At 45.5% G+C, this 27,939-nt stretch overlaps 2 long non-coding RNA genes across 6 annotated transcripts in view; both read right to left on the reverse strand.

Moving 5' to 3' along the window:
• The window catches only part of LOC137344633 (uncharacterized), a 58,251-nt gene extending 39,138 nt beyond the window's left edge, over window positions 1-19,113 (reverse strand). Inside the window, exons 1-2 of one of the 4 annotated variants that reach the window (XR_010968425.1) lie at window positions 16,095-19,113; window positions 13,643-13,744 (exon numbers count right to left, since the gene is read on the reverse strand). This is a non-coding gene — a long non-coding RNA (uncharacterized lncRNA). Of the gene's footprint in view, window positions 1-13,642; window positions 16,052-16,094 lie in introns of those variants that run through there. The other 3 variants (XR_010968423.1, XR_010968424.1, XR_010968422.1) reach the window with 3 other exon arrangements.
• Window positions 19,114-26,284: 7,171 nt separating this feature from the next.
• LOC137344748 (uncharacterized) overlaps window positions 26,285-27,939 on the reverse strand; it is a 29,278-nt gene continuing 27,623 nt past the window's right edge. For both annotated transcript variants that reach the window (XR_010968455.1, XR_010968454.1), the window contains exons 3-4: window positions 27,670-27,779; window positions 26,285-26,411 (exon numbers count right to left, since the gene is read on the reverse strand). This is a non-coding gene — a long non-coding RNA (uncharacterized lncRNA). The remainder of the gene's footprint in view (window positions 26,412-27,669; window positions 27,780-27,939) is intronic.

Here is a 27,939-nt window from a genome sequence, read left to right on the forward strand (position 1 = left end):
GGTAGATGCCAGTGTTGTAGCTGTACTGGAACAGCTTGGCTAGAGGCGCGGCTAGTTCTGGAGCACAAGTCTTCAGCACTACAGCCAGGATGTTGTCGGGGCCCATAGCCTTTGCTGTATCCAGTGCACTCAGCTGTTCCTCGATATCATGTGGAGTGAATCGAATTGGCTGAAGACTGGCTTCTGTGATGGTGGGGATATCGGGAGGAGAAGGCCGAGATGGATCATCGACTCGGCACTTCTGGCTGAAGATGGTTACAAACGCTTCAGCCTTATGTTTTGCACTCACGTGCTGGACTCCGCCATCATTGAGGATGGAGATGTTTGCAGAGCCTCCTCCTCCCATTAGTTGATTAACTGTCCACCACCACTCATGACAGGACGTGGCAGGACTGCAGAGCTTTGATCTGATCCGTTGGTTGTGGAATCACTTAGCTCTATCTATAGCATGTTGCTTCTGCTGGTTAGCATGCATGCAGTCCTGAGTTGTAGCTTCACCAGGTTGGCACCTCATTTTTAGGTATGCCTGGTGCTGCTCCTGGCATGCTCTCCTACACTCCTCATTGAACCAGGGTTGATCCCCTGGCTTGTTAGTAATGGTAGAGTGAAGAATATGTCAGGCCATGAGGTTACAGACTTTGCTGGAATACAATTCTGCTGCTGCTGATGGCCCACAGTGCCTCATGGATTCCCAGTCTTGAGCTGCTAGATCTGTTCTGAATCTATCCCATTTCGCACGGTGATAGTGCCACACGGTAGTGGACCTGAGAGTAGAAGACTGAGATTGTGGAACAAAAGCAGCAGCAGACCTGCACCAAGAGACAACTACTGTGCGACATCACAGGGACTTAACTCCTGGACCTGAGATAAATAAGAAGCAAAAAGTAATCCAAGTGGGACGTCACCAAGGAAGAGGTAACTGATTGGCTGGTGAGTATTTTCCTGCTGAATTTGTCTAAGGTTAGAGTTTGTGGATTCTCTGGTCTCTGTTGTGTAGTGGGGGACTGCTGTTCAGCAAGGGCCCTTGAGTATACCTTTTTAATTGAAGTGAAATTGGTGGGATTCATTTAATTTGAATTAATTAGTTAAAGGGTAAGTCATGTCAGGACAGTCCAGCCCCGTGTTATGCTCTTCCTGCTCTATGTGGGAAATCAGGGACCCTTCCGGTGTCCCTGACGACCATGTGTGCGGGAAATGTATCCAGCTGCAGCTACTGACAAACCGCATTGCGGCACTGGAGCTGCGGATGGATTCATTATGGAGCATTCGCGATGCTGAGAACGTCGTGGATAGCACGTTTAGTGAGATGGTCACACCGCAGGTAAAGGTTGTACAGGCAGGAAGTAATTGGGTGACCACCAGGCAGAGTAAGAAGAGCAGGCAGGCAGTGCAGGGGTCCCCTGTGGCCGTCCCCCTCTCAAACAAATATACCGCTTTGGATATTGTTGAGGGGGATGACTTATCAGGGGAAGGCAGCAGCAGCCAACTTCCTGGCACCAGGGGTAGCTCTGCTGCACAGGCTGGGAGGAAAAAGAGTGGAAGAGCTATAGTGGTAGGGGATTCTATCGTAAGGGGAACAGACAGGCGTTTCTGTGGCCGTAAACGTGACTCCAGGATGGTTTGTTGCCTCCCTGGTGCCAGGGTCATGGATGTCACTGAGCGGCTACAGGGCATTCTCAAGGGGGAGGGGGAGCAGGCAGAGGTCATGGTCCACATTGGGACCAACGACATAGGTAGGAAGGGAGATGAGGTCCTGCATCAAGAATTTAGGGAGCTAGGTAGCAGATTAAAGAGCAGGACCTCAAAGGTTGTAATCTCTGGATTACTCCCAGTGCCACGGGCTAGTGAGTATAGAAATAGGAGAATAGAACAGATGAATGCGTGGCTAAAGAGTTGGTGCAGGAGGGAGGGTTTCAGTTTCCTGGATCACTGGGCCTGCTTCTGGGGAAGGTGGGACTTGTACAAGTCGGACGGGTTGCACCTGAACCAGAGCGGGACAAATATCCTTGCGGGGAGGTTTGCTAGCACTGTTGGGGGGGGTTTAAACTAACTTGGCAGGGGGATGGGATACAGAGTGGAGCTACAATAGGGGGTGAAGTGCAGCCAAATATAGAGAAAAAAACAAGTCAGCTTGGAAGACAGGGCAAATATGTAAGGGCAAGGCTGGATGGCATCTATTTTAATGCAAGGAGTCTTGCGAATAAGGTGGATGAACTGAAGGTGTTGATAAACACATGGGAGTATGATATTGTTGCTGTCACAGAGACATGGTTGAGGGAGGGGCAAGACTGGCAGCTCAATATTCCGGGGTACAGAATCTTCAGGCGAGACAGAGGGGGAGGTATAAGAGGAGGGGGGGTCGCAATATTAATTAAAGAATCAATTACTGCCATAAGGAGGGATGATATATTAGCAGGTTCCTCAAATGAGGCCATATGGGTGGAGCTTAAAAACAAAAAGGGGGCAAGCACTTTGGTGGGAGTGTACTATAGGCCCCCAAACAGTCAGGGGGAGATAGAGGAACAGATATGTAGGCAAATCTCAGAAAATTGTGCAAATAATAGGGTAATAATAGTGGGGGATTTCAACTTCCCCAATATTAACTGGGATACTCAGAGTGTAAAAGGCTTAGAGGGTACAAAATTCTTAACGTGCATCCAGGAGAGCTTTTTGAGCCAGCATGTAGAAAGTCCTACAAGAGAGGGGGCGGTACTGGACCTAATTCTAGGGAATGTGGCCGGCCAAGTGGAAGAAGTGCTAGTAGGTGAGCACTTTGGTGACAGTGACCATAATTCGGTGAGATTTAAGGTGGTCATGGAAAAGGACAGGGAGGGGCCGGAAATAAAGGTTCTAAATTGGGGGAAGGCCGATTTTAATAGGATAAGGCAGGATCTGGCCAAAATGGACTGGGATCAGCTGCTTGTAGGAAAATCCGCATCGGAGCAATGGGAGTCTTTCAGAAGGGAGATTGAGACCATACAATGGCAACATGTTCCCGTAAAGGTCAAGGGTGGTTCCAAGAACTCCAGGGAACCTTGGATGTCAGGGGATATACGAGAATGGATTAGGAAAAAAAAGGAGGGCTTTTGGCAGATACAAAAGGCTAAAGACGGAGGAAGCCCTAGAGGAGTACAAAAAGTGCAGGGGGATACTTAAAAAAGAAATTAGGAGATCAAGAAGGGGCCATGAAATAACACTGGCGAGCAAAATAAAGGAAAATCCTAAGATGTTTTATAAGTATATTAAGGGTAAGAGGATGACTAGGGAAAAAATAGGGCCCATTAGGGACAAAAATGGCAATCTGTGTGTGGAGCCGGCAGATGTAGGAGGGGTTCTAAATGAATTTTTTGCATCTGTTTTCACTATGGAGAAGGACGATGTAGACATAGAAATACGGCAGGGGGACTGTGATATACTCGAACATATTAACATCGAGCGGGAGGAGGTATTGGCGGTTTTAGCAGGCCTAAAAATGGATGAATCCCCAGGCCCGGACGAAATGTATCCCAGGCTACTGTATGAGGCAAAGGAGGAGATTGCGGGGGCTCTGACACATATATTCAGAACCTCTCTGGCCACAGGGGATGTGCCAGAGGACTGGAGAACCGCTAATGTAATACCATTATTCAAGAAGGGGAGTAGGGAAAAACCGGGGAACTACAGGCCAGTGAGCCTAACATCAGTGGTAGGAAAATTATTGGAAAAAATTCTGAAGGACAAAATTAGTCTCCACTTGGAGAAGCAAGGATTAATCAGGGATAGTCAACATGGCTTTGTCAAGGGAAGATCATGTCTGACTAATTTGATTGAATTTTTTGAGGGGGTGACTAGGCGTGTGGATGAGGGTAACGCAGTGGATGTGGTATACATGGATTTCAGTAAGGCCTTCGATAAAGTCCCCCACAAGAGACTGGTCAAGAAGGTACGAGCCCATGGAATCCAGGGTGCCTTGGCACTTTGGATACAAAACTGGCTTAGTGGCAGAAGGCAGAGGGTGATGGTCGAAGGTTGTTTTTGTGACTGGAAGCCTGTGGCCAGTGGGGTACCACAGGGATCGGTGCTGGGTCCCTTGCTGTTTGTGGTCTACATTAATGACTTGGATATGAATGTAAAAGGTATGATCAGTAAGTTCGCTGATGATACAAAGATTGGTCGGGTGGTAAATAGTGAGGAGGATAGCCTCAGTCTGCAGGACGATATAGATGGGTTGGTCAGATGGGCGGAACAGTGGCAAATGGAATTTAACCCGGAAAAGTGCGAGGTGATGCACTTTGGAGGGACTAACAAGGCAAGGGAATACACAATGAATGGGAGGACCCTAGGCAAGACAGAGGGTCAGAGGGATCTTGGTGTGCAAGTTCACAGATCCCTGAAGGCGGCGGAACAGGTAGATAAGGTGGTAAAGAAGGCATATGGGATACTTGCCTTTATTAGCCAAGGCATAGAATATAAGAGCAAGGAGGTTATGATGGAGCTGTATAAAACACTGGTTAGGCCACAGCTGGAGTACTGTGTGCAGTTCTGGTCGCCACACTACAGGAAGGATGTGATCGCTTTGGAGAGGGTGCAGAGGAGATTCACCAGGATGTTACCAGGGCTGGAGCGCTTCAGCTATGAAGAGAGACTGGGAAGATTGGGTTTGTTTTCCTTGGAGCAGAGGAGGCTAAGGGGGGACATGATTGAGGTGTACAAAATTATGAGGGGCACAGATAGGATGGATACTAAGGAGCTTTTTCCCTTCGTTGAGGGTTCTATAACAAGGGGACATAGATTCAAGGTAAAAGGCGGGAGGTTCAGAGGGGATTTGAGAAAGAACTTTTTCACCCAGAGGGTGGTTGGAGTCTGGAACTCACTGCCTGAAAGGGTTGTGGAGGCAGGAACCCTCACAACATTCAAGAAGCATTTGGATGAGCACTTGAAATGCCATAGCATACAAGGCTACGGACCAAATGCTGGAATATGGGATTAGAGTAGACAGGGCTGATGGCCGGCGCGGACACGATGGGCCGAAGGGCCTCTATCCGTGCTGTATGACTCTATGACTCTATGACAACACGTTGGATGGTATCCTCAGTGCAAAGACGGGACTTTGTCCCCACGAGGACCGTGTGGTGGTCACTCCTACCAATACTGTCATGGCCAGATGCATCTGCGACAGGTAGATTGGTGAGGACGAAGTCAAGTCGGTTTTTCCCTCGTGTTGGTTCGTTCACCACCTGCCGCAGGCCCAGTCTAGCAGCCATGTCCTTCAGGACTCGACCAGCTCGGTCAGTAGTGGTGCTACCAAGCCACTCTTGGTGATGGACATTCAAGTCCCCCACCCAGAGTACATTCTGTGCCCTTGCTACCCTCAGTGCTTCCTCCAAGTGGTGCTCAACATGGAGGAAGACTGATTTATCAGCTGAGGGAGGGCGGTAGGTGGTAATCAGTAGGAGGTTTCCTTGCCCATGTTTGACTTGATGCCATGAGATTTCATGGGGTCCGGAGTCAATGTTGAGGACTCCCAGGGCCACTCCCTCCTGACTGTATATCACTGTACCGCCACCTCTGGTCGGTCTGTCCTACCGGTGGGGCAGGACATACCCAGGGATGGTGATGGAGGAGTCTGGGACGTTGGCTGAAAGGTATGATTCTGTGAGTATGGCGATGTCAGGCTGTTGCTTGACTAGTCTGTGGGACAGCTCTCCCAATTTTGGCACAAGTCCTCAGATATTAGTGAGGAGGACTTTACAGTGTCGACTGGGCTTGGTTTGCCTTTGTCGTGTCTGGTGCCTAGTGGTCCACTGTTGGTGGTCCGTCCTGTTTTATTCTTATTGAGACTTTTTGTGGCGAGATTTTACAACTGAGTGGCTTGCTAGGCCATTTCAGAGGGCGATTAAGAATCAACCACATTGCTGTGGGTCTAGAGTCACATATAGGCCAGACCGGGTAAGGACGGCAGGTTTCCTTCCCTAAAGGACATTAGTGAACCAGATGGGTTTTTACAACAATCCGGTAGTTTCGTGGCCACCGTTACTGATACTAGTATTTTAAATTTAGGATTTTATTTAATTAATTGAATTTAAATTCCCCAGCTGCCGTACCGGGATTTGAATTCGAGACTCCGGATTATTAGTTCCGTAACATAACCACTATGCTATGTGTATTATGTCGGCCCTACCAACATGCATAACACTATGTTTACCTAAATTAAATGCCATTTGCCATTCCCTCAGCACATCTAAATCTCTTTGGATTTGATTGCACTCCTCTACCGTCTTAACCCTTGCACAGGTTATGGTGTCATCTGCAAACTTACTGACCATGCTCCCAACACCAAGTCCAGGTCATTAATAAAGACTGTGAAGAGTAGCGGGCCTAGGACCGATCCCCAAGGGATGACCACTAGTAACATGTCTTCAAGCTGGAAGCTAGATAAGTACATGAGGGAGAAAGGAATAGAAGGAAATGCCGATAGGGTTCGATGAAGTAGGGGTGAGAGGAGGCTCACGTGGAGCATAAACACCGGCATGGACTAGTTGGGCCGAATGGCCAATTCCTGTGCTGTAAATGCTATGGAAGGTAGTCCTGGAGCCACAGGATGGAAATACATTGTGGCACCAAGGAGCCCGAGTAAAACTGAAGTCACTGGGAATCAGGGGAAACTCTCCAGTGGCTGGAGTCATACCGAGCACAAAGGAAGATGGTAGTGGTTGTTGGAGGCCAATCATCTCAGCCCCAGGACATTGCTGCAGGAGTTCCTCAGGGCAGTGTCCTAGGCCCAACCATCTTCAGCTGCTTCATCAATGACCTCTCCATCATAAGGTCAGAAATGGGGATGTTGCAGTGTTCAGTTCCATTCGCAACCCCTCAAATAATGAAGCAGTCCGAGCCCACATGCAGCAAGACCTGGACAACATCCAGGATTGGGCTGGTAAGTGGCAAGTAACATTCGCACCAGATAAGTGCCAGGCAATGACCATCTCCAACGAGAGAGTCTAACCGCCACCCCTTGACATTCAACGGCATTACCATCGCCGAATCCCCCATCATCAACATCCTGGGGGTCACCATTGACCAGAAATTTAACTGGACCAGCAATATAAATACTGTGGCTATAAGAGCAGGTCAGAGGCTGGGTATTCTGCAGCGAGTGACTCACCTCCTGACTCCCCAAAGCCTTTCCACCATCTACAAGGCACAAGTCAGGAGTGTGATGGAATACTCTCCACTTGCCTGGATAAGTGCAGCTCCAACAACAAGAAGCTCGACACTATCCAGGACAAAGCTGCCCGCTTGATTGGCACCCCATCCACCACCCTAAACATTCACTCCCTTCACCACCGGCGCACAGTGGCTGCAGTGTGTACAATCCACAGGATGCACTGCAGCAACTCGCCAAAGCTTCTTCGACAGCACCTCCCTAACCCGCGACCTCTACCACCTAGAAGGACAAGAGCAGCAGGTACATGGGAACACCACCACCTGCACATTCCCCTCCAAGTCACACGCCATCCCGACTTGGAAATATATCGCCGTTCCTTCATCGTCGCTGGGTCAAAATCCTGGATCTCCCTTCCTAACAGCACTGTGGGAGAACCTTCACCACACGGACTGCAGCGGTTCAAGAAGGCGGCTCACCACCACCTTCTCAAGGGGCAATTAGGAATGGGCAATAAATGCCGGCCTCGCCAGCAACGCCCACATCCCATGAACAAATAAATAAAGGCCAACACATAGAGGCTGCTCGTCAGGTGAGGCACTTCCTCACCTGGAATCCAGTTACAGGTGTTTACATTTATGGGCCACCCGATTTTCATTCTCCGACTTACTGTGCAACATGAGGGAGGATGTCCTGCCGGAAAGTTCCCTGGATGGATTTACTGGACAGCCCTGAGCCTCATACAGCTTGTAAGATTAGTGATGGGAATCCACAGGTAGGGCCTGTTGCCATGGTAACATATTTGGCATGTACAGCTGTGCTTCGCCTGCCAAAAAGGTCACAAGCCGCCACCACCAACACATTAACACAATGAACGGTACCGTAGAGCCCCGGGCCCAACGCTCGCAGGGGAAACCAGAAAGAAGCCAATTTTTTGATTAGGGTTCAGCTGCCCCAGTTTAAAACCCATCCTGATATCTTTCATCTGTTTTTTTCCTGCATTATGATCTGGAATGCGCTGCCTGAAAGGGCAGTGCAAGTAGATGCAATAATAACTTTCAAAAGGGAATTGGATAAATACTTGTTGAAGAGAAAAGATTTGCAGGGCTACAGGGGGAAGAGCTGGGGAATGGGACTAGCTCTTTCAAAGAGTCAGCACAGGCATGATGGGCTGAATGGCCTCCTTCTGTGCTGTATGATTCTATGAAAAGTCATATTCCCTCTTTTGCAGTCCCCCCACCCCCTCCCTCCCTTGTAGGCACTATCTCACGCTAGGGTAGAGTGATCATTCTTCACATGTGATTGGCAGTGAGTAGTGGTAGGCTATTCAACCATGTTGGGAGGATAAATCAGAGGCTTATCAGAGCTCATTCGCAGCCATCCATATACGCACTTTCCAGCACAAGTTAATGAGTATTCTGAAATAAAACTCTTGCCCCCTCCTGAGGCCACTAATTCCCCATTAGACACTTCAAGAGAGTCAGTATTACTGTCCATTTCACGTGCCAAGGAAACACAAGAGGTTGGTGCCCGTGCATGGCTCAGGGCAGAGCTGCAGTCAAGCTGAATGAACCATGGTTCAGAGTATCCCTCAATAGGCACAGGTCCACATAAAACTCAAGTAAATGGAGTCGGGACCAAAAAAAAACAGTAAGTTCAAAGAGACAAGCCTCTACATCAAGTTTGAGCAAACTCTCTTAGGCAACACACCCTACTAGTTAGATCTTCACAGCTAGCTTTTTACATCTTTAGAATCTTGTAGGCCTCAATCACCCCTCAGAAAAGCACAAGAATACTCAGTGAAATATTCTATTGGGGATTATTTTGAAGTGTTTAATCATTTAGACAGGAGCAAACTTGAAATATTAGCCCAGAAATTGCGCTGAGCAGCAAACGAATCTCGCCCGTTACAAACTATGCTGGGCGCCAACTTGCTTCATCGTTGAGCTGCAAAAAGTGCAACGTCCAATGAGACTCCACATTTTTAAAAGTTAATTTTCAGTGCCAGAGAGGTTGTTTGGCAGTCATTAAGACTTACAATGCCATTAAAAGTTAGTTTAGACCTAAAAAGCCTGGTGTACCTTTTCCTTAAAGTGGAGAGATTAGCTCGTTTCCAGCAGGGCAGTGCAGTAAGTTCGTGCTGATCCATTCATTCAGCCGGCGAGAACTCTTTCCCACGCAGCCTTCAAACCAGAAGGGCAAATGATAGAGCAATTTCCACTGACTGCGCATGTGCACTTGCCAGAACTTGCTCTTCCATTTGCCCTGAAATAACGGTGAGCCCCGTTAGCCTCGTTATTTTACGAGCAATGTCCGGGCCATTAAGTTCACGGCAGCTGAAACTTGCCCTGTAATAAGAGCTTTCCACTCAACATGACATGGGAATGAATTGCAACAGCTGTTTACTGCTTCAAGGCATTTAGTGGCATCAGCAATGTTTCCTTTGCTATTCCCAAGAGATCATTACCATCAATAATAATTATTGACAAAGTGATAGTATTTGAATACTCTTTGCATTTTAACTTCTCAGCACTTGGTTTAAGTGGGTAATGTGTCTCTGTTCATAGAAGGTGAGAAATGAAGAGAAGGATCTTGAAACTCAGTGTTCTGAGGCAGTGCCTGGATAGGATTTCAGTCATTCCCCAATGATGAGAGGCTCACCTTTAACCACCTGAACATGCAGGAGGGACTCATCCAAAGGAATAGTGCACTAACCGACTGCACCAGCCAGTCCCCCTTCAGTTACCGTAGTCCAGGGGCTCTAGTACTGGACTCGCAAACCCAGAGGAGGTTCAAACTCCATCAGGGCAAGTTGTGAAGCTGAATTCAATAAACCTGGTAATTGGTGAGCTGGCAAAAGAAAAATGACCATGAAAGTTGCTGGATTGTGGTTAAAAGCCCAACCGGAATCTGCCATCCCGACACAGGCTGACCTATTCGCCATGACTCCATTCCCACGCTACATGGTTGACTTTCAGTGGCCTCAGGCAATTAGGAACGGGCAATAAATACCGACTGGTCAGCGTTGCCCACATCTTAAGGACAAATAAGCAGCAGTCAAATAAGGGCAGTGTCCGAGGCCCAACCATCTTCAGCTGCTTCATCAATGACCTTCCCTCCATCATAAGGTCAGAAATGGGGATGTTCGCTGATGATTGCACAGTGTTCAGTCCTATTCGCAACCCCTCAGATAATGAAGCAGTCCGTGCCCACATGTAGCAAGACCTGGACAACATCCAGGCTTGGGCTGATAAGTGGCAAGTAACATTTGCGGCAGACAAGTGCCAGGCAATGACCATCTCCAACAAGAGAGAATCTAACCACCTCCCCTTGGCTTTCAACGACATTACCATCGCTGAATCCCCCACCATCAACATCCTGGGGATCACCATTGACCAGAAACTTAACTGGACCAGCCATATAAATACTGTGGCTACAAGAGCAGGTCAGAGGCTGGGAATTCTATGGTGAGTGACTCACCTCCTGACTCCCCAAAGCCTTTCCACCATCTACAAGGCACAAGTCGGGAGTGTGATGGAATACTCTCCACTTGCCTGGACGAGTGCAGCTCCAACAACACAAGAAGCTCGACACCATCCAGGACAAAGCAGCCCGCTTGATTGGCACCCCATCCACCATCCTAAACATTCACTCCCTTCACCATCGTCGCACCGTGGCTGCAGTGTGTACCATCCACAGGATGCACTGCAGCAACTCGCCAAGGCTTCTTCGACAGCACTTCCCAAACCCGTGACCTCTACCACCTAGAAGGACAAGGGTAGCAGGCACATGGGAACAGCACCACCTGCACGTTCCCCTCCAAGTCACACACCATCCCGACTTGGAAATATATTGCCGTTCCTTCATCATCACTGGGTCAAAATTCTGGAACTCTCTACCTAACAGCACTGTGGGAGAACCTTCACCAAACGGACTGCAGCGGTTCAAGGCGGCAGCTCACCACCACCTTCTCAAGGGCAATTAGGGGATGGGCAATAAATGGCAGCCTCGCCAGCAATGCCCACATCCCATGAACGAATAAAAAAAAAGTCAACAGTCAATTACCAAGCTGATATACTCTGTAGTTTGACAAGAAACGATTTATAGAACGTCTAATTAGTGAATGTGAACCGGTGGAATTCTCTACCACAGAAGGCTGTGGAGGCCAAGTCACTGAATATATTTAAGAAGGAGCTAGATAGATTTCGAGACACAAAAGGCATCAAGGGGTATGGGGAGAGAATGGGAATATGGTATTGAGATAGAGGATCAGCCATGATCATATTGAATGGCGGAGCAGGCTTGAAGGGCCGAATGGCCTACTCCTGCTCCTATTTTCTATGTTTCTATACTGTGACCTTTCACATGTTTAAGATATACCCTGGTCTCAGCACTGGCAACCACAGAGGAAAGGATTCAAGAGGTAATACTTTCTATGGTACTTGTTCAAATTATACAGTTACACCATTTTAGCTCCATCACCTCAGAACTGAAAAGCTTGAAGCATTAAACACTTTCATTATCTTACTTCAAACTGGAAGAATTCTGTAATTTCAACTATACAATTAGGAGTTTTTATTAACAAGAATGCAGCCCCAACTAGATGTAGCTTGGGATGAGCACAGTGCTGAACTGACTCCATGTGCAGTTCACATAGACTCGATTTACGCAAACAACTTGCATTTATATAGCGCCTTTAATGTAGTAAAATGTTCCAAGGCGCTTCATAGGAGCATTTTCAAACAAAATTTGACACCGAGCCACGTAAGGAGACATTAAGACAGGTGACCAAAAGCTTGGTCAAAGAGGTAGGTTTTAAGGAGCGTCTTAAAGGAGGAGAGAGGGGGAGAGGTTTAGGGAGGGAATCCCAGAGCTTGTAATGCCCATTTCTTGGCTAGCTCATTTAAATCTAACCTGTGTAACTGTAGTCAGGGCCTAAAGTTACATTGCTGATAGGAGCAATAATCCATGATTTATTTTCCGCTCCTCCAAAGCCCTGTCTAGCCATCATTCTTGTTCTTTTAAGTCACATTTTCGTTGCTCAGAAAGGATTTTTTGCCCTGGTTCCATTCAGCTTCTGCTCTTTGAGTTGCAGTGACTGATACAAGGCTTGTTGCAAATTACATCCAGTGCTTAAAATAAACAAAAGGTCGAAGAAAAGGAGACAAATCTTCGGGAGGCAGCGCGCGAGTTTACACCCTCCACAATATGGCTTTCTGATTTATTTATCTTCTTCCTCAAACATCCCCCTACCCGCAGCCTAGTCCACTCTGCCTAGCTCCATAAAAATTAACCTTGAACTCTCACTATCACCCTCTCCAACTCACACAGATATGCTTTGGTCAACCTTCTCCAGATCGGACACCCTCAAGCCCATCAGATCTTGAGCAGTTTCCCAGCTCCTCACCGTTCATTCTGTGCAACAGCCACCTCTCGGGACTGCAAACCAGCGTGTGCGTGATTTGACTGTCCACTGTCAGATTTAGCCTGACCAACTCAATGCGGTCACTCCCTTCTTGCAGCCAAAGTCTATTATTCCATGGTCATCCTAGGGATTGGAAACCACCCCAAACTCCTCTTCATCCAACTCCTTCATCCTCATTTCTGATAAGTCTATGGTTTCTTCACAGTTATTGAGTTTCAAAAACTGCAGCCATCCATTCTACCACCTCACACCTTCCTTCCTATTCTGCATTAAACTCATTGCTTCTACCAGCTGCTCCCCCAATCCTCTTCCAACCCAAATGCTGGCTACCCAACTTTCCATTCTTGGCCACATGCTTGCCAACATGGTCAACCTTTTCCCATCTTCCAGCATTGTCCTCATTCTGCAAAATCAGAGTCATCAATCTCCTTCTTAAAAAAAACCTTAACCCTACTATTTTTTCATCTCTAACTCGTCATTTGTCTCCAACGTCCATGATCATATTATTGTCACCTAACTACGTGTTCAACTCTCACCAATCCCTGTTCCAGTCTCTTCAGTCTCATTTCTGATGCTTTGGTAAGTCACCAACAGCATGACTCCAGAGTGCAGAAAAGGACCAAAGCTCATTCTCCCTTGTCATCAGACACATTCAAACGGTCGACACTCACGAAGGCCTTTTATAGTTGTGTCTCGGTAGAGTGACCAAGAGTGCTGCTCTTCTGAATTTACCTTTAAACCGTGCGACTGGTCTCTGCAAATCCAAAATTAAGGGGAAAAGCAAGTGCTGAGTGGCCATTGTAGGTGTGCACTGTAATTATGTCAGGGCATAATCAACCAGCGCCATAGTGACGTGCTTTACCTTCATCTGGCCACTGACCGCTGCGGGCACAGGTCGTCTTGGGGGGGGGGGGGGGGGGTGGGGGGGGGGAGGGAGAGAGGGAGGCGCACTGACCACCGGGGGGCACCTGGGCTTATAGGAGCCAGCAGCTAAAGAATATAAAAGCAGCTTTGGTTGCACTCTGGTATGTCCTAATGTACTCAGCACATCTCTTCAAATGTTTTTTCTCCCATACCTGCATGGTCACCTCTAATGTGCTCCCAAAGTTCCAGTTAAGTCCCTTCGTCTGTCTGTCCATCAAGTCTTGGAAGAATCAAAGTTTTTTCCAATTCGACATCTGCAAAACCAAAGCAACTCTTTTTTATTGCTGCCAGTACATTTGCACCTCTGGTCTTGACTCCATATTATCCATTTGGACTAAATCTAATGGTGCATAACCTTAGTATTCGGTCTAATTCTGCGCTGACCTTTCGATCCCAAATCTGCTCCATCTCCAAGAGTGCATTTTTCCATTTCCGGAACACTGCCTGCTTATGTCCCATGAGCGGTGATTTGATTGAAGATTTCAAGATATTAAGGGGAACTGCTACAGTAGATAGGAAGAAACTATTTCCACTGGTTGGGGAGTCTAGGACTAGGGGACATAGACTAAAAATTACAGCCAGGACTTTCAGGAGTGAAGTTAGGGAACACTTCTATGTGCAAAGGAAGGGAGAAGTTTGGAATTCTCTTCCACAAACAGCAGTTGATGCGAGCTCGATTGTTAATTTTAAATCTGAGATCGATAGATTTTTGTTAACCAATACTTCAGTGCCAGATGTGCCATCCTTTGAAGATTAATTGGTCATTCACCTCATGGCAAATTCCACAAATGACAATGTGCAAAATGGCTACCTTATTTGCCCATACAACAATTCAAAGGCATTCACTGTGAGTGAAACACTTTTGGACACATTAAAGGCACTATATCAATACAAGTTCTTTCTACCCTAATCCATGCCATTATCACCTTGACAATGAATTTCTTAAATGCTCTGCTCACTGTCCCACTAGTGCATGAGGCCAGAAAACCAACACAATAACTACCACAAACCAACCAATTTTCAGGATACGTCCAACGCAGTGTCAACACAAGTTATTCTCTATTAACAAATACAAAAAAAATAGCATTTATGTAGCATGTTATCATGACTTTAAAATGTCTCAAATTGCTTCACAGTATAAATGCTTTTTGGAAGTACAGTGACTTATTTGGCAAGCACTCCAGACATTTGTCCCAGAAATAGCAATAAGTGATCAGTTCATCTGCTTTTGGTGGTGTTGGTTGAGGGAGGTATGTTGGCCAAAAGAAGAACACTCTGTTCATCTAACACTGCTGTGGGATCGCAACCTGAAACACCAGAGCTGGCAGACAGGAAGACAATTCAAGGCTCAAAGTTCAGAGGAGATGCTAAACTGACCATCTAGCTGAATAAAAATAGTAACTGCTAGGAACCACACAGTCGGCTGATAAACATTTTCCTTTCAGATACTGATCAAACTACTGGGTTTGTGTTTTGTTTCAGATTATCCATCCTTCACTACTTTGTTTTTTTTTAAATCGCTGATGGACCAGCTTTCTAAATCCCTTCACTGAATAGTCAATAAGCAGCCACCTTCTATCAGATTGCAATCCAAAGAATTTGGGCAATTAAATAGCAAACAAGGAAAGTCAAGACAGTACAATAACTCTCCCAGTGCAGCATCCACCTGTGTGTTAAAATTTCGACTTCCCTGCCTGGCTCACATCTCACCTCTACGTGAAGCAGTTCCTCTAATGTCTGATTTTAATTTATTTTTCCACTGGTATAAAACTATACCATCTGGTCCTGCCTCAAAACTAGCAAAATTCACCATATTTCTGACATTTAATAATATTTTAAACAATTTCAACACGTTAAGGCTAGTTAGCAGCAAATCTGGTATTACAGCAGGTCACATGTATAGGATCAGAGAAAGATAAATAAGCTATCAGATCAGGGACAGCAACGTGCACTCATCCACCAACAACTCGGCTGATACAGATTGACATTTTCGTCCCTCCTCTCCAATAGGTGTGGACTCATGCTGGGATACAGATCCAGGGCACTAACTGCCCTCCAGTACCTCTCCCAAGTGGCTATTCTTTGTACATGAGACTTGGCAGTGAGCATAACCAGGTTATTTGACTGTGGAGGGCAGCACTACTGAGCTAGATCCTGTCCAGACCCAACTCCCCCATAAGCACACTTCCCAATAGGGATTGTTGGACAACAATCAGGAGCCGGAGCCCAAGTCCACTTCCTCAGTCCTTCACATGAAAAATCTCCTTTGAAGTATAGTCATTGTTATTACATAGGCAATGTAGCAGCACGAGATGAAAGACCAATTACAGTTTACGGTGGTGCTTGAGGAAGGAACTTTGGCCAGATCATCAGGAGAGCTCCCTGCCTCTCCCACACAGGGTCATTTTCAAATCCACCTGAACCACTGAAGAGGCAAACGGGGCCTCAGTTTAGTCTCAGATGTAAGGGGTGACACTGCCGGTACAGTACTTCCGCGGCCAGATTTCGGGCTCAAGTTCTGGAGTAGGACTTGAACTCACAACCTGTTGCCTCAGAGGCGACAGTGCTATCAAGTCAGCCAAGCTAAGAAGGTAGCTTATTCACCTAGTGATCTTTTCCTCTTCCTAAAGATTCTAGTGTCTGTAAAATAAGAATGAAACTGATTATAGAAGTGAACATGGAGAATTAACCTCCCCATCGACTATGGGACAACCTGCTGTGAAAATTAATGCAATTATCGATGGTCCCTTACCTGGGAGAAGGCGACACTTGCATCCTGTGTGTAAAGTATCCTTTAGCAAACAAACTAAGCAGAAACTCTCCTTACCTGAATGAGGTCACAGTTAAAAAAAAAAAGGGATCTGTAGATTACAAAATGACAGGCATTAGAGAAATTCCATTCTACAAACCATTCAATGTGGCCTTAAAAACAGGAAAAAAAAAATGGACAAATACACCAGGTCTATCGGCACTTGAGTGTAAAAATGGGGGTTTTATTTTGACAATTTTTTCCTCTTCCCGCCCTGAAAGGATAGCTCGAGTGGTGAGGTTCTAATTGTTCTCCAGTAGCTCATCCAAGTGGTTATTTTCCCCCACAGCTGAGCCTCTACAGGCAGCATTAGCAGAAGGCATAAACAACTGGGTTAAATCCTGTCCTTACTCCATGTCTTACACATGAGTGAGTGGGAGAGCGAGGAGCAACAGAGAGAAAGAAAGAGAGAACCAAAGAGTCCTGACCGGCCTCCCATCCTCAATCATCCGTAAAGTTCAGCTAATCCAAATCCTTGCTGCTTGTATCCTAACTCACACCAAGTCCCGCTCATTCATCACCCTCGTACTCGCTGACCCACATTGGCTCCAGTCCCGCAACACCTCAAATTTAAAATTCTCGTTTTGTGTTTAAAGTCCTCCGTGGCCTCGCCCCTCCCCATAACCTCCTCCAGCCCTACAAACCTCCCCCTCCTGAGCTCTGCACCTCGGATTCTAGACTCGTGCATCTCCTTTTCCTTTGCCCCACCACTAGCGACTGTGTCTTCAGCCACCTAGCCCTTATGCTTTGGAATTCTTCCTATTATCGCCTTTGAATCTGCGTCCATTTTTTATTATGCCTGCATGATGCGGCTTGGGACATTCTGCTGCATTACAGGTACTATACAATGTTGATGCTGTTGTAGTCAGTTCAAAGTTTTAAAAAAAACAGGGAAGGAAGCAAGCAAGCATTATTTAATTTCAGCTGGTGGTCTTGCAAAGTTGGAGTGAACTTCCCAGGGAAGCTATAATGGAAACTCAGAGTTGGAAATGATAGTGAAGGATGAGAGTGTCACTTACCAGCAGAAGTGAACTAAACAGACAAGAGCAATCACCATATCATCATGGCCAAGGGTCAGAAGCCACACAGCAGCTGCCACATACCCATATCTCGAGCTGTTTCCTCAAATTTTCAGTTCATGCATCAGGTGGGACTATCTGACAGATAGAAACCCGCCCACCATGCAGTCCCCCCGCACCTCCCACAGATCAGTACACAATGAGACCAACTGCAAGAACAAAAACAGAAGACTGTAAGAATGTAAATGCACCTTTGTTTCCTTTAAACAATTCTGAAATCAGTATTGAAGAATTCTGATTTTCTATTTAGGAAAACCTGCTCTTTTTTGAGAGGAGGTAATTTTGTACTCATTAAAAGGTGAATGAGGCGATCGCAAGGAACATTAATCTCCGCTACTGACTCGCAACATCAATATTAAACACGCCCACATCTTAGATAAGAGTGAAGCTCCGTTCGCTTAGTTGAACAGCACCTCGTATTCCCCAGTGCGATTCTTCCACTTTGCCCATCAGCAAACTCTTCCTCCAATCTCCCTCCCGCCTGCTGGTGACCTGCCCAGCCTCAGACCTTCCCACAGCAACATGGCTGAGATCACAAACTGATCACCTGGAACAAACCAGGAGCCAGTCACTGCCTACCACTGACTGACGTTTCAGAACTGTGCTGGAAGGCCCCTCCTATCCTTATGCCATCTGTGAGTGAGGCTGACAGTGTTGGGTTAAGGAGTAAGGCTTACAGTAATGCACAAGTTTTATACCGAGTGACCCATCTCTATCACAAACTTGAATCTTCCTTGCTTGTAAACGCACCAAGTTGGATCCTCATGGCTGACACAGTTCCACTGAGATAGCGCATCACCAATAACACAAGAACAGCTGACACGAGCTGTGCTGCAGACCTTATGGTAGATGGTAGAGAATCATTCATTACGGACAGAAGGAGGCTATTCCTCCCACTGTGCCTCACAGAGCTAGCCCTTCAACTGGGCTGATCTGCTCCAACCCCATTTCCCTGCATCATTGTAGGTTCTTCCTTTTAAATAAACATTCAATTCCCTTTTAACAGATGTTGTCATCTCTGCCTCAATATCCCCCTGTGGAAAAGTAGTCCCTATTCTAATGTGTGAAAAAAAATTCTAACTTCCTCCTTCATTGATAAATCCTCAATCTACGTCCCCTCGTTACTGATTCATCAACCAGTGGAAACAATCTTTTACTGTTTCTCTTCACAAATCATTCATAATTTTCAAAACCTTGATTAGATCCTTTCTTACCTGTTCCAGTGAAGAAAAGACCTAATTTTTTGGATCTTTCTCCATATTTGTTTTCTGCTAAGGTACAAATCCCCGTGAACTACGAATCTGTGACTATTGGTACAACATAATTCATTCAAATACAAATTCGATCGATTTCTTTCAGAAAATAACATTTTGGGATACAGTATATGAGTAATTTGAGACGTGACATGTGGCGAGTGTCATGTGTCAGGCTCGGGAGGAACAGGTGACTTTGGACCTCTGGTTCCCAAATCTCTCCCCCACTGGGGGTTTTCCTCACCTCATGTCTAGGTCTGTTGGAGGCTCATTGATTGATATGATTAGTCAACAACTCCATTATTCTTGTATCATGTGACTACCAGAATGGTAGGTGGTGAACTAGATGGACTTTGGTCCTTTTTCCTCTAGCAATTTCCACGTTCCTAGATTCTAAAACACTCATTTTTTGCTTTTAAAACCAGGTTACTTTTGCCTAAAATTTTGATGGAAATACAATTTGGTGAAGATATCTAATTTCACATCTGTACAATTTTTTGGTTATAAATGGGAAAGACATATGTTTTACTTTTCATAAACTTCAGTAAGTTAAGACTTTAAAAAAAGTTTTGAAAATTCACGAGTAAAACACATGGTTGCGATTTTGTGCCTGATGTACAAATGGCGACAATTTGTCCAAATCCCTAATAAATGCAGAAACTGCTGGAAATACATGGCAGGTTCGTCAGCATCTGAAAGAGATAAAAAGAAAGGTTAATGTTTCAGCAGACCCTTTGTCAGAACTGCTTCTTGGGCCCTTAAAGTAGCTACGACATCTGCATTACAGAAGCCATTACTGCCATCTACGTTTTACTGTTATCCACACAAGCAGCCCCTCCTAGAGAGTGCGGTACCACAGCAGGCAACTTTATCCACTTGTTCTTGAAGAAGAGATGGAGAAAGGTTATCTTCTCTCTATCTGAGCTAAGCCCACACAGCAGGAAATTATAGACTGGAAACTACAGACCGGTTAGCTTAACATCAGTAGTAGGGAAAATGTTAGCATCTATTATAAAGGATGTGATAACAGGACACTTAGAAAAATCAACGGGATTAGACAAAGTCAACATGGATTTATGAAAGGGAAATCATGTTTGACAAACCTACTGGAGTTTTTTTTGAGGATGTAACTGGTAGAATAGATAAGGGAGAACCAGTGGATGTGGTGTATTTGGATTTTCAGAAGGCCTTTGATAAAGTCCCACATAAGAGGTTAGTGTGCAAAATTAAAGCACATGGGATTGGGGATAATATACTGGCATGGATTGAAAATTGGTGAACAGACAGGAAAGAGAGTAGGAATAAATAGCTCTTTTTCGGGGTGGTAGGCAGTGACTAGTGGGGTACCGCAGGGATCAGTGCTTGGGCCCCAGCTATTCACAATATATATATCAATGATTAGGGTGAGGGAACCAAATGTATTATTTCCAAGTTTGCTGATGACACAAAACTAGGTGGGATCATGAGTTGTGAGAAGGATGCAAAGAGGCTTCAAGGCGATTTAGACAAGTTGAGTGAGTGGGCAAATACATGGCAGATGCAGTATAATGTGGATAAATCTGAAGTTATCCACTTTGAAAGGAAAAACAGAAAGGCAGAGTATTATTTAAATGGTGATAGATTGGGGAATGTTGATGTACAAAAGGGACCTGGGTGTCCTTGTACACCAGTTACTGAAAGCAAACATGCAGGTGCAGCAAGTAGCTAGGAAGGAAAATGGTATGTTGGCCTTCATTGCAAGAGAATTTGAGTATAGGAGCAAGGATGTCTTACTGCAGTTATACAGGGCCTTGGTGAGACCACACCTGGAGTATTGTGTGCAGTTTTGGTCTCCTTACCTAAGAAAGGATATACTTGCCATAGAATGTTGAATGAACACAGGCATTTTGAGCTAGATAGGTTAGAGAAAACCAGGGATCCGGCCTATAAGCAGCGTAAGCTTAAGACTAGGTGAGATGTCAAGGTTTTTCTTTACACAGGTTATTGACGCCTGGATTTGCTGCGACAGCACAAAAAGGGACCCAGCTGAGTTCCTCGCTGTGGCTAATATCATAGTAGGAGGCCATTCAGCCCATCATGCCTGTGTCTGCTCTTTGAAAGAGCTATCCAATTAGTCCCATTCCCCTGTAAATTTTTCCCTTCAAGTATTTATCCAATTCCCTTTTGAAAGTTACTATTGAATCTGCTTCCACCGCCCTTTCAGGCAGCGCATTCCAGATCAGAACAACTCGCTGCGTAAAAAAATGTTTCCTCACGTTGCCTCTGGTCTTTTGCCAATCATCGTAAATCTGTGTCCTCTGGTTACCGACCCTTCTGCCACTGGAAACAGTTTCTCCTTATTTACTCTGTCAAAGCCATTCATGATTTTGAACACCTCTATCAAATCTCCCTTAACCTTTTCTGTTCGAAGGAGAACAATCCCAGCTTCTCCAGTCTCTCCACATAACTGAAGTTCCTCATCCCTGGCACCATTCTGATAAATCTCTTATGCACCGCGCCTCTAGCCAAACTGTTCCAGTACAGCTACAACACTGGCATCTACCAAACAATGTGGAAAATTGCCCAGGTATGTCCTCTCCACAAAAAACAGGACAAATCCAATCCGGCCAATTACCGCCCCATCAGTCTACTCTCAATCATCAGCAAAGTGACAACGACTGGGAATTAAATATGCCAGGGTATTTAACAATCAGGAAGGACAGGTAGGAAGGAAGGGGAGGTGGGGTGGCTATGTTAATAAAGGAAGGAATCACTGTAATACAGATAAATGATATTGGGACAAAGCATCAAGATAATGAAACAGTTTGGGTGGAGATAAGGAATAATAAGGGGAAAAAAACATTAGTGGGCGTAGTATATAGGCCTCCTAATAGTTGCAACTCTGCTGGAAGAAGTATTAATCAGGAAATAGTCTGGGCATGTAATAAGGGAACAGCCATGATTATGGGGGATTTTAATTATCATATTAACTGGACAAATCAAATTGGGCAGAGCAGCCTTGAGGACGAGTTCATTGAGTGCATCAGGGATGGATTTCTTGAGCAGTATGTAACTGATCCTACTAGGGGGCAGGCAACCTTGGACCTGGTCCTGTGTAATGAGTCAGGATTAATTAATAATGTCCTAGTTAAGGATCCCCTTGGAACGAGCGACCACAACATGGTTGAATTCCATATCCAATTAGAGGGTGAGAAGGTTGATTCTCAAACAAGCGTACTGAGCTTGAATAAAGGAGACTATGATGGTATGAGAGCGGAATTGATTAAAGTGGACTGGGAAAATAGATTAAAGGGTAAGACGGTACATGAGCAGTGGTGTTCATTCAGGGAGTTATTTTACAACTTTCAAAATAAATATATTCCACTGAGGAAAAAAGGGTGTAAAAGAAATGACAGCCATCCGTGGCTAAGTAAAGAAATCAAGGATAGTATCCGACGAAAAACAAGGACATACAAGGTAGCCAAACTTAGTGGGAGGATAGAAGATTGGGAATTCTTCAAAAGACAGCAAAAAGTAACTAAAGGATTGATTAAGAAAGGGAAGTTAGATTATGAAAAGAAATTAGCAAAAAATATAAAAACAGATAGCAAGAGTTTCTATAGTTATATAAAAAGAAAAAGGGTGGCTAAGGCAAACGTAGGTCCCTTAGAGGATGAGACCGGGAAATTAATGGTGGGAAACATGGAGATGGCAAAAATGCTGAACAAATATTTTGTTTCAGTCTTTACAGTAGAGGACACTAAGAATATCCCAACACTGGACAAACAGGGGACTCTACGGGGGGGAGGAGCTAAATACGATTAAAATCACTCAGGAGATGGTACTCAGTAAAATAATGGGACTCAAAGCGGATAAATCCCCTGGACCTGATGGCTTCCATCCTAGGGTCTTGAGGGAAGTGGCAGTAGGGATTGTGGATGCTTTGGTGATAGTTTTCCAAAATTCCCTGGACTCAGGAGAGGTCCCGGCAGATTGGAAAACTGCTAATGTAACACCGTTATTTAAAAAGGGTAGTAGGCAGAAGGCTGGAAATTATAGGCCAGTTAGCTTAACATCTGTGGTGGGTAAAATTTTGGAGTCTATTATTAAGGAGACAGTAACGGAACATTTAGATAAGCATAATTTAATAGGACAAAGTCAGCATGGCTTTATGAAGGGGAAGTCATGTCTGACAAATTTGCTTGAGTTCTTTGAGGATATAACGTACAGGGTGGATAAAGGGGAACCAGTGGACATAGTGTATTTAGACTTCCAGAAGGCATTCGACAAGGTGCCACATAAAAGATTATTACTTAAGATAAAAAATCACGGGATTGGGGGTAATATTCTGGCATGGGTGGAGGATTGGTTATCGAACAGGAAGCAGAGAGTTGGGATAAATGGTTCATTTTCGGACTGGCAACCAGTAACCAGTGGTGTTCCACAGGGGTCGGTGCTGGGTCCCCAACTCTTTACAATCTATATTAACGATTTGGAGGAGGGGACCGAGTGCAACATATCAAAATTTGCAGATGATACAAAGATGGGAGGGAAAGTAGAGAGTGAGGAGGACATAAAAAACCTGCAAGGGGATATAGACAGGCTGGGTGAGTGGGCGGAGATTTGGCAGATGCAATATAATATTGGAAAATGTGAGGTTATGCACTTTGGCAGGAAAAATCAGAGAGCAAGTTATTTTCTTAATGGCGAGAGACTGGAAAGTACTGCAGTACAAAGGGATCTGGGGGTCCTAGTGCAAGAAAATCAAAAAGTTGGTATGCAGGTGCAGCAGGTGATCAAGAAAGCCAACGGAATGTTGGCTTTTATTGCTAGGGGGATAGAATATAAAAACAGGGAGGTATTGCTGCAGTTATATAAGGTATTGGTGAGACCGCACCTGGAATACTGCATACAGTTTTGGTCTCCATACTTAAGAAAAGACATACTTGCTCTCGAGGCAGTACAAAGAAGGTTCACTCGGTTAATCGCGGGGATGAGGGGGCGGACATATGAGGAGAGGTTGAGTAGATTGGGACTCTACTCATTGGAGTTTAGAAGAATGAGAGGCGATCTTATTGAAACATATAAGATTGTGAAGGGGCTTGATCGGGTGGATGCAGTAAGGATGTTCCCAAAGATGGGTGAAACTAGAACTAGGGGGCATAATCTTAGAATAAGGGGCTGCTCTTTCAAAACTGAGATGAGGAGAAACTTCTTCACTCAGAGGGTGGTCGGTCTGTGGAATTTGCTGCCCCAGGAAGCTGTGGAAGCTACATCATTAGATAAATTTAAAACAGAAATAGACAGTTTTCTAGAAGTAAAGGGAATTAGGGGTTATGGGGAGCGGGCAGGAAATTGGACATGAAGCTGAGTTCGGATCGGTCAATGCCCTGTGGGTGGCGCAGAGGGCCCAGGGGCTGTGTGGCCGGGTCCTGCTCCTACTTCTTGTGTTCTTTAGATTTGTGGTTGGGGTCAGATCAGCCATGATCTTATTGAATGGCGGAGCAGGCTCGAGGGGCCGATTGGCCTACTCCTGCTCCAATTTCTTATGTTCTTATGTTCAAAGTGATGCAAGGTGTCGTCGACAGTGCTATCAAGCGGCACTTACTCACTAATAACCTGCTCACCGATGCTCAGTTTGGGTTCCGCCAGGACCACTCGGCTCCAGACCTCATTACAGCCTTCGTCCAAACGTGGACAAAAGAGCTGAATTCCAGAGATGAGGTGAGAGTGATTGCCCTTGACATCAAGACAGCATTTGACTGAGTGTGGCACCAAGGAGCCAGAGTAAAATTGAAGTCAATGGGAATCAGGGGGAAAAACTCTCCAGTGGCTGGAGTCATATCTAGCATAAAGGAAGATGGTAGTAGTTGTTGGAGGCCAATCATCTCAGTCCCAGGCCATTGCTGCAGGAGTTCCTCAAGGCAGTGTCCTGGGCCCAACCATCTTCAGCTGCTTCATCAATGACCTTCCCTCCATCATAAGGTCAGAAATGGGGATGTTCGCTGATGATTACACAGTATTTAGTTCCATTCGCAACCCCTCAGATAATAAAGCAGTCCCTGCCCGCATGCAGCAAGACCTGGACAACATCCAGGCTTGGGCTCATAAGTGGCATGCAACATTCGCGGCAGACAAGTGCCAGGCAATGACCATCTCCGACAAGCGAGAGTCTAACCACCTCCCCATGACATTCAATGGCATTACCATCGCCTAATCCCCCACCATCAACATCCTGGGGGTCACCATTGACCAGAAGCTTAACTAGAACAGCCATATAAATACCGTGGCTACAAGAGCAGGTCAGAGGCTGGGTATTCTGCGGCAAGTGACTCACCTCCTGACTCCCCAAAGCCTTTCCACCATCTACAAGGCACAAGTCAGGAGTATGATGGAATACTCTCCACTTGCCTGGATGAGTGCAGCTCCAACAACACTCAAGAAGCTTGACACTATCCAGGACAAAGCAGCCCGCTTGATTGGCACCCCATCCACCACCCTCAACATTCACTCCCTTCACCACCGGCGCACTGTGGCTGCAGTGCGTACCATCCACTGGATGCACTGCAGCAACTCGCCAAGGCTTCTTTGACAGGACCTCCCAAACCCACGACCTCTACCACCAAGAAGGACAAGGGCAGCAGGCACATGGGAACAACACCACCTGCACTATCCCCTCCAAGTCACACACCATCCCGACTTGGAAATATATCGCCGTTCCTTCATCGTCACTGGGTCAAAATCCTGGAACTCACTCTCTAACAGCACTGTTGGAGAACCTTCACCACACGGACTGCAGCGGTTCAAGGCGGCGGCTCACCACCACCTTCTCAAGGGCAATTAGGGATGGGCAATAAATGCTGGCCTTGCTAGCGAGGCCCACATCCCATGAACGAAAAAAAACTCTCTCTAAGGCCTTGACATCCTTCTTAAATTGTAGTGCCCAGAATTGAACACAATATTCCAGCTGAGTGTTTTATTAAGGTTTACAATAACTTCCTTGCTTTTGTACTCTTTGCCTCTATTAATCAAGCCCCGGATCCCATATGCTTTTTTTTTTTTAAAAAAAGCCTTCTTGTCCTGCCATCTTCAATGATTTGTGTACATGCACCCCCAAGTCTCTCTGTACCATTTAGTTTATTTTGTCTCTCCTCATTCTTCCTACCAAAATGCATCACTTCACACTTCTCTGCTTTAAATTTCATCGGCCATGTGTCTGCCCATTTCACCAGTCTGTCTATGTCCTCCTGAAGTCTGTTACTATCCTCCACCTTGTTTACTACATTTCCAAGTTTTGTGTCATCTGCAAACTTTGAAATTATACCCTCTATACCCAAGTCCAGGCATTAATATATATCAAAAAGAGCAGTGGTCCTAATCCTACCTGTGTACATGAGGTAGTTGGAACTAGGATTTGTACAACATGGTCACAGTGATCTCTCAGAACTTGTTTTGATCGCATTACTGGGTTGGAGGAGCTTGCCAGCAATTTTGTACCTGAATTGGCCTAGGGTTAATCATCTGGATTTTTGCCCCTCCCAGGAGATTATATGATACCACCAGTGGGAGGCAACATATTCATATCGTCCCTAGATTTCAGTTAAACTGACCCGGTAATGGGTTATGAAAAAAAAACACAAAATTATGCAAAAAAAAATGAAATATTCTCACCACTAGTTCAATTTTATAAAAAAAAATCCCATCTTCAATCCACCAGACAATTAGTCACCAAGATGTTCATCTTGTTCATATTTCTTTTTCCGTTGAATCCAAGCTCCTGCTTTTACCCGATTATATTCTTCTGATTTGATAAAACAAAAGCAGAAAAGCAAAAGAAATCAAATTTGCTGAAAGTAACATGCTGTGTAGATGAGCTAGCCCTGTCCATTAATGGTTTTCTGTCACTTTCTCTTTCTGTGGAGGTGATGCTGAAATCCCAGCTCTACTCACATTCCAGAAATGGGCACGCAGTGAACGGGTCTACCAAAGGTCACAGGTGATGATGAGCCCCAGGCCAGATTATTAACACCATTGCCACACACCTTCCACCAAGCTTTCACACTGTCTCCTGGCACTAATACTCCTGTTGAAACATGATCTAGAACCAGGTTAGTGCAGAACTCTCCACTTTTAAAAAAAAAATGCTGAACATAATGTCAAAAATAGGCACTTCAATGCACCCATGCCTAGACCACAATTTCCTACATAATAGGACTAGGATTTCTAGATGGTTGACCCTCACTCTCACTTATACTCTAACCTCAAGCAGCCATTAATTTGCATTTCTACTCAAGCAGCATTCTTGAATCCAAGATGTTTCTGTATTAAGAAACTCAGCAGATATTCTGTTTAGGCAGCACTTGGGGCACTATTCACAGTGGGATACAGATCAAGTCCTTCCCTCCCTTACGCAGTTGCTGATTTCAGCTGTGTAGGAGGCACCCAGTAAAGGCCAGACACTTCTCCCTTTGGAGGGTTGAAGAAAATACAAGGGAGAGATTTGTGCAAACCTTGCAGTGCATTGCTCAGAGAATTAAAAAATGAAGAACACCATGCAAGATGACCGAGTAAATACATCCCATGGTGGCTCACATATAAGGAGCAGGCAGTTCCAAAGGTTTGATGAGTGGCCTGTCATAAATTAGTTGCTGTCATGGTTTTAGTCAATGGGGATGCTGTATTGGGCCTCAGAGCTAAGGTGGTGTGTGTGGGGGAGGGAGGCAAGTAGGCACACTAGCACCAGGTAACAACCAGAGTTCCCCATCACTATTCAGTAACCTTGCTGCAGTGTGAATGTCAGGTCTGGGCTCAGCCTCAATGACCATCACAACCAATAGCCCCAAACACCCAGAGAAAGAAATGACACATGGATAAGGACCTGGGGGTTGTCGCTATCCATAAAATTAAACCACGCGAGCGGTCATATTCGAGCAAAATTCTTGCCTCCTATCCATCCCCTCACTCCAGTCCATCTGTGCTAGAAAATCCTTCAGCCCCACACCAAAACTTGCCTCCCTAAACCCGTCCCCTCGTTACACTCTCCCGTCCTCCAAACTTACTTTTTTTTTAAAAACCACGTTTAGCCACCCCCAGGTTTTCCTCCACCATTGCTCAGCATCAGTGTTTGGCTCTGTGAAGCACTTTGGGATGTTTCACTAGGTTAAAGGTGCTGCTGAACAGTAAGGGAATAAAAATTGGAAGGAAGAAAAAAAGAGTTAGAACTGCAAAGCAGTAACCTCATTTGAGTTGTGATGTCAGTTACGAATTACTTCAGCTTACTTCTCATCATTTTGGATATCACTGGATCTCATGCCCCGATAACATTAGTG

The sequence above is a fragment of the Heptranchias perlo genome, chromosome 27 (genome assembly GCF_035084215.1).
Source record: "Heptranchias perlo isolate sHepPer1 chromosome 27, sHepPer1.hap1, whole genome shotgun sequence".
Taxonomy (NCBI): Eukaryota; Metazoa; Chordata; class Chondrichthyes; order Hexanchiformes; family Hexanchidae; genus Heptranchias; species Heptranchias perlo.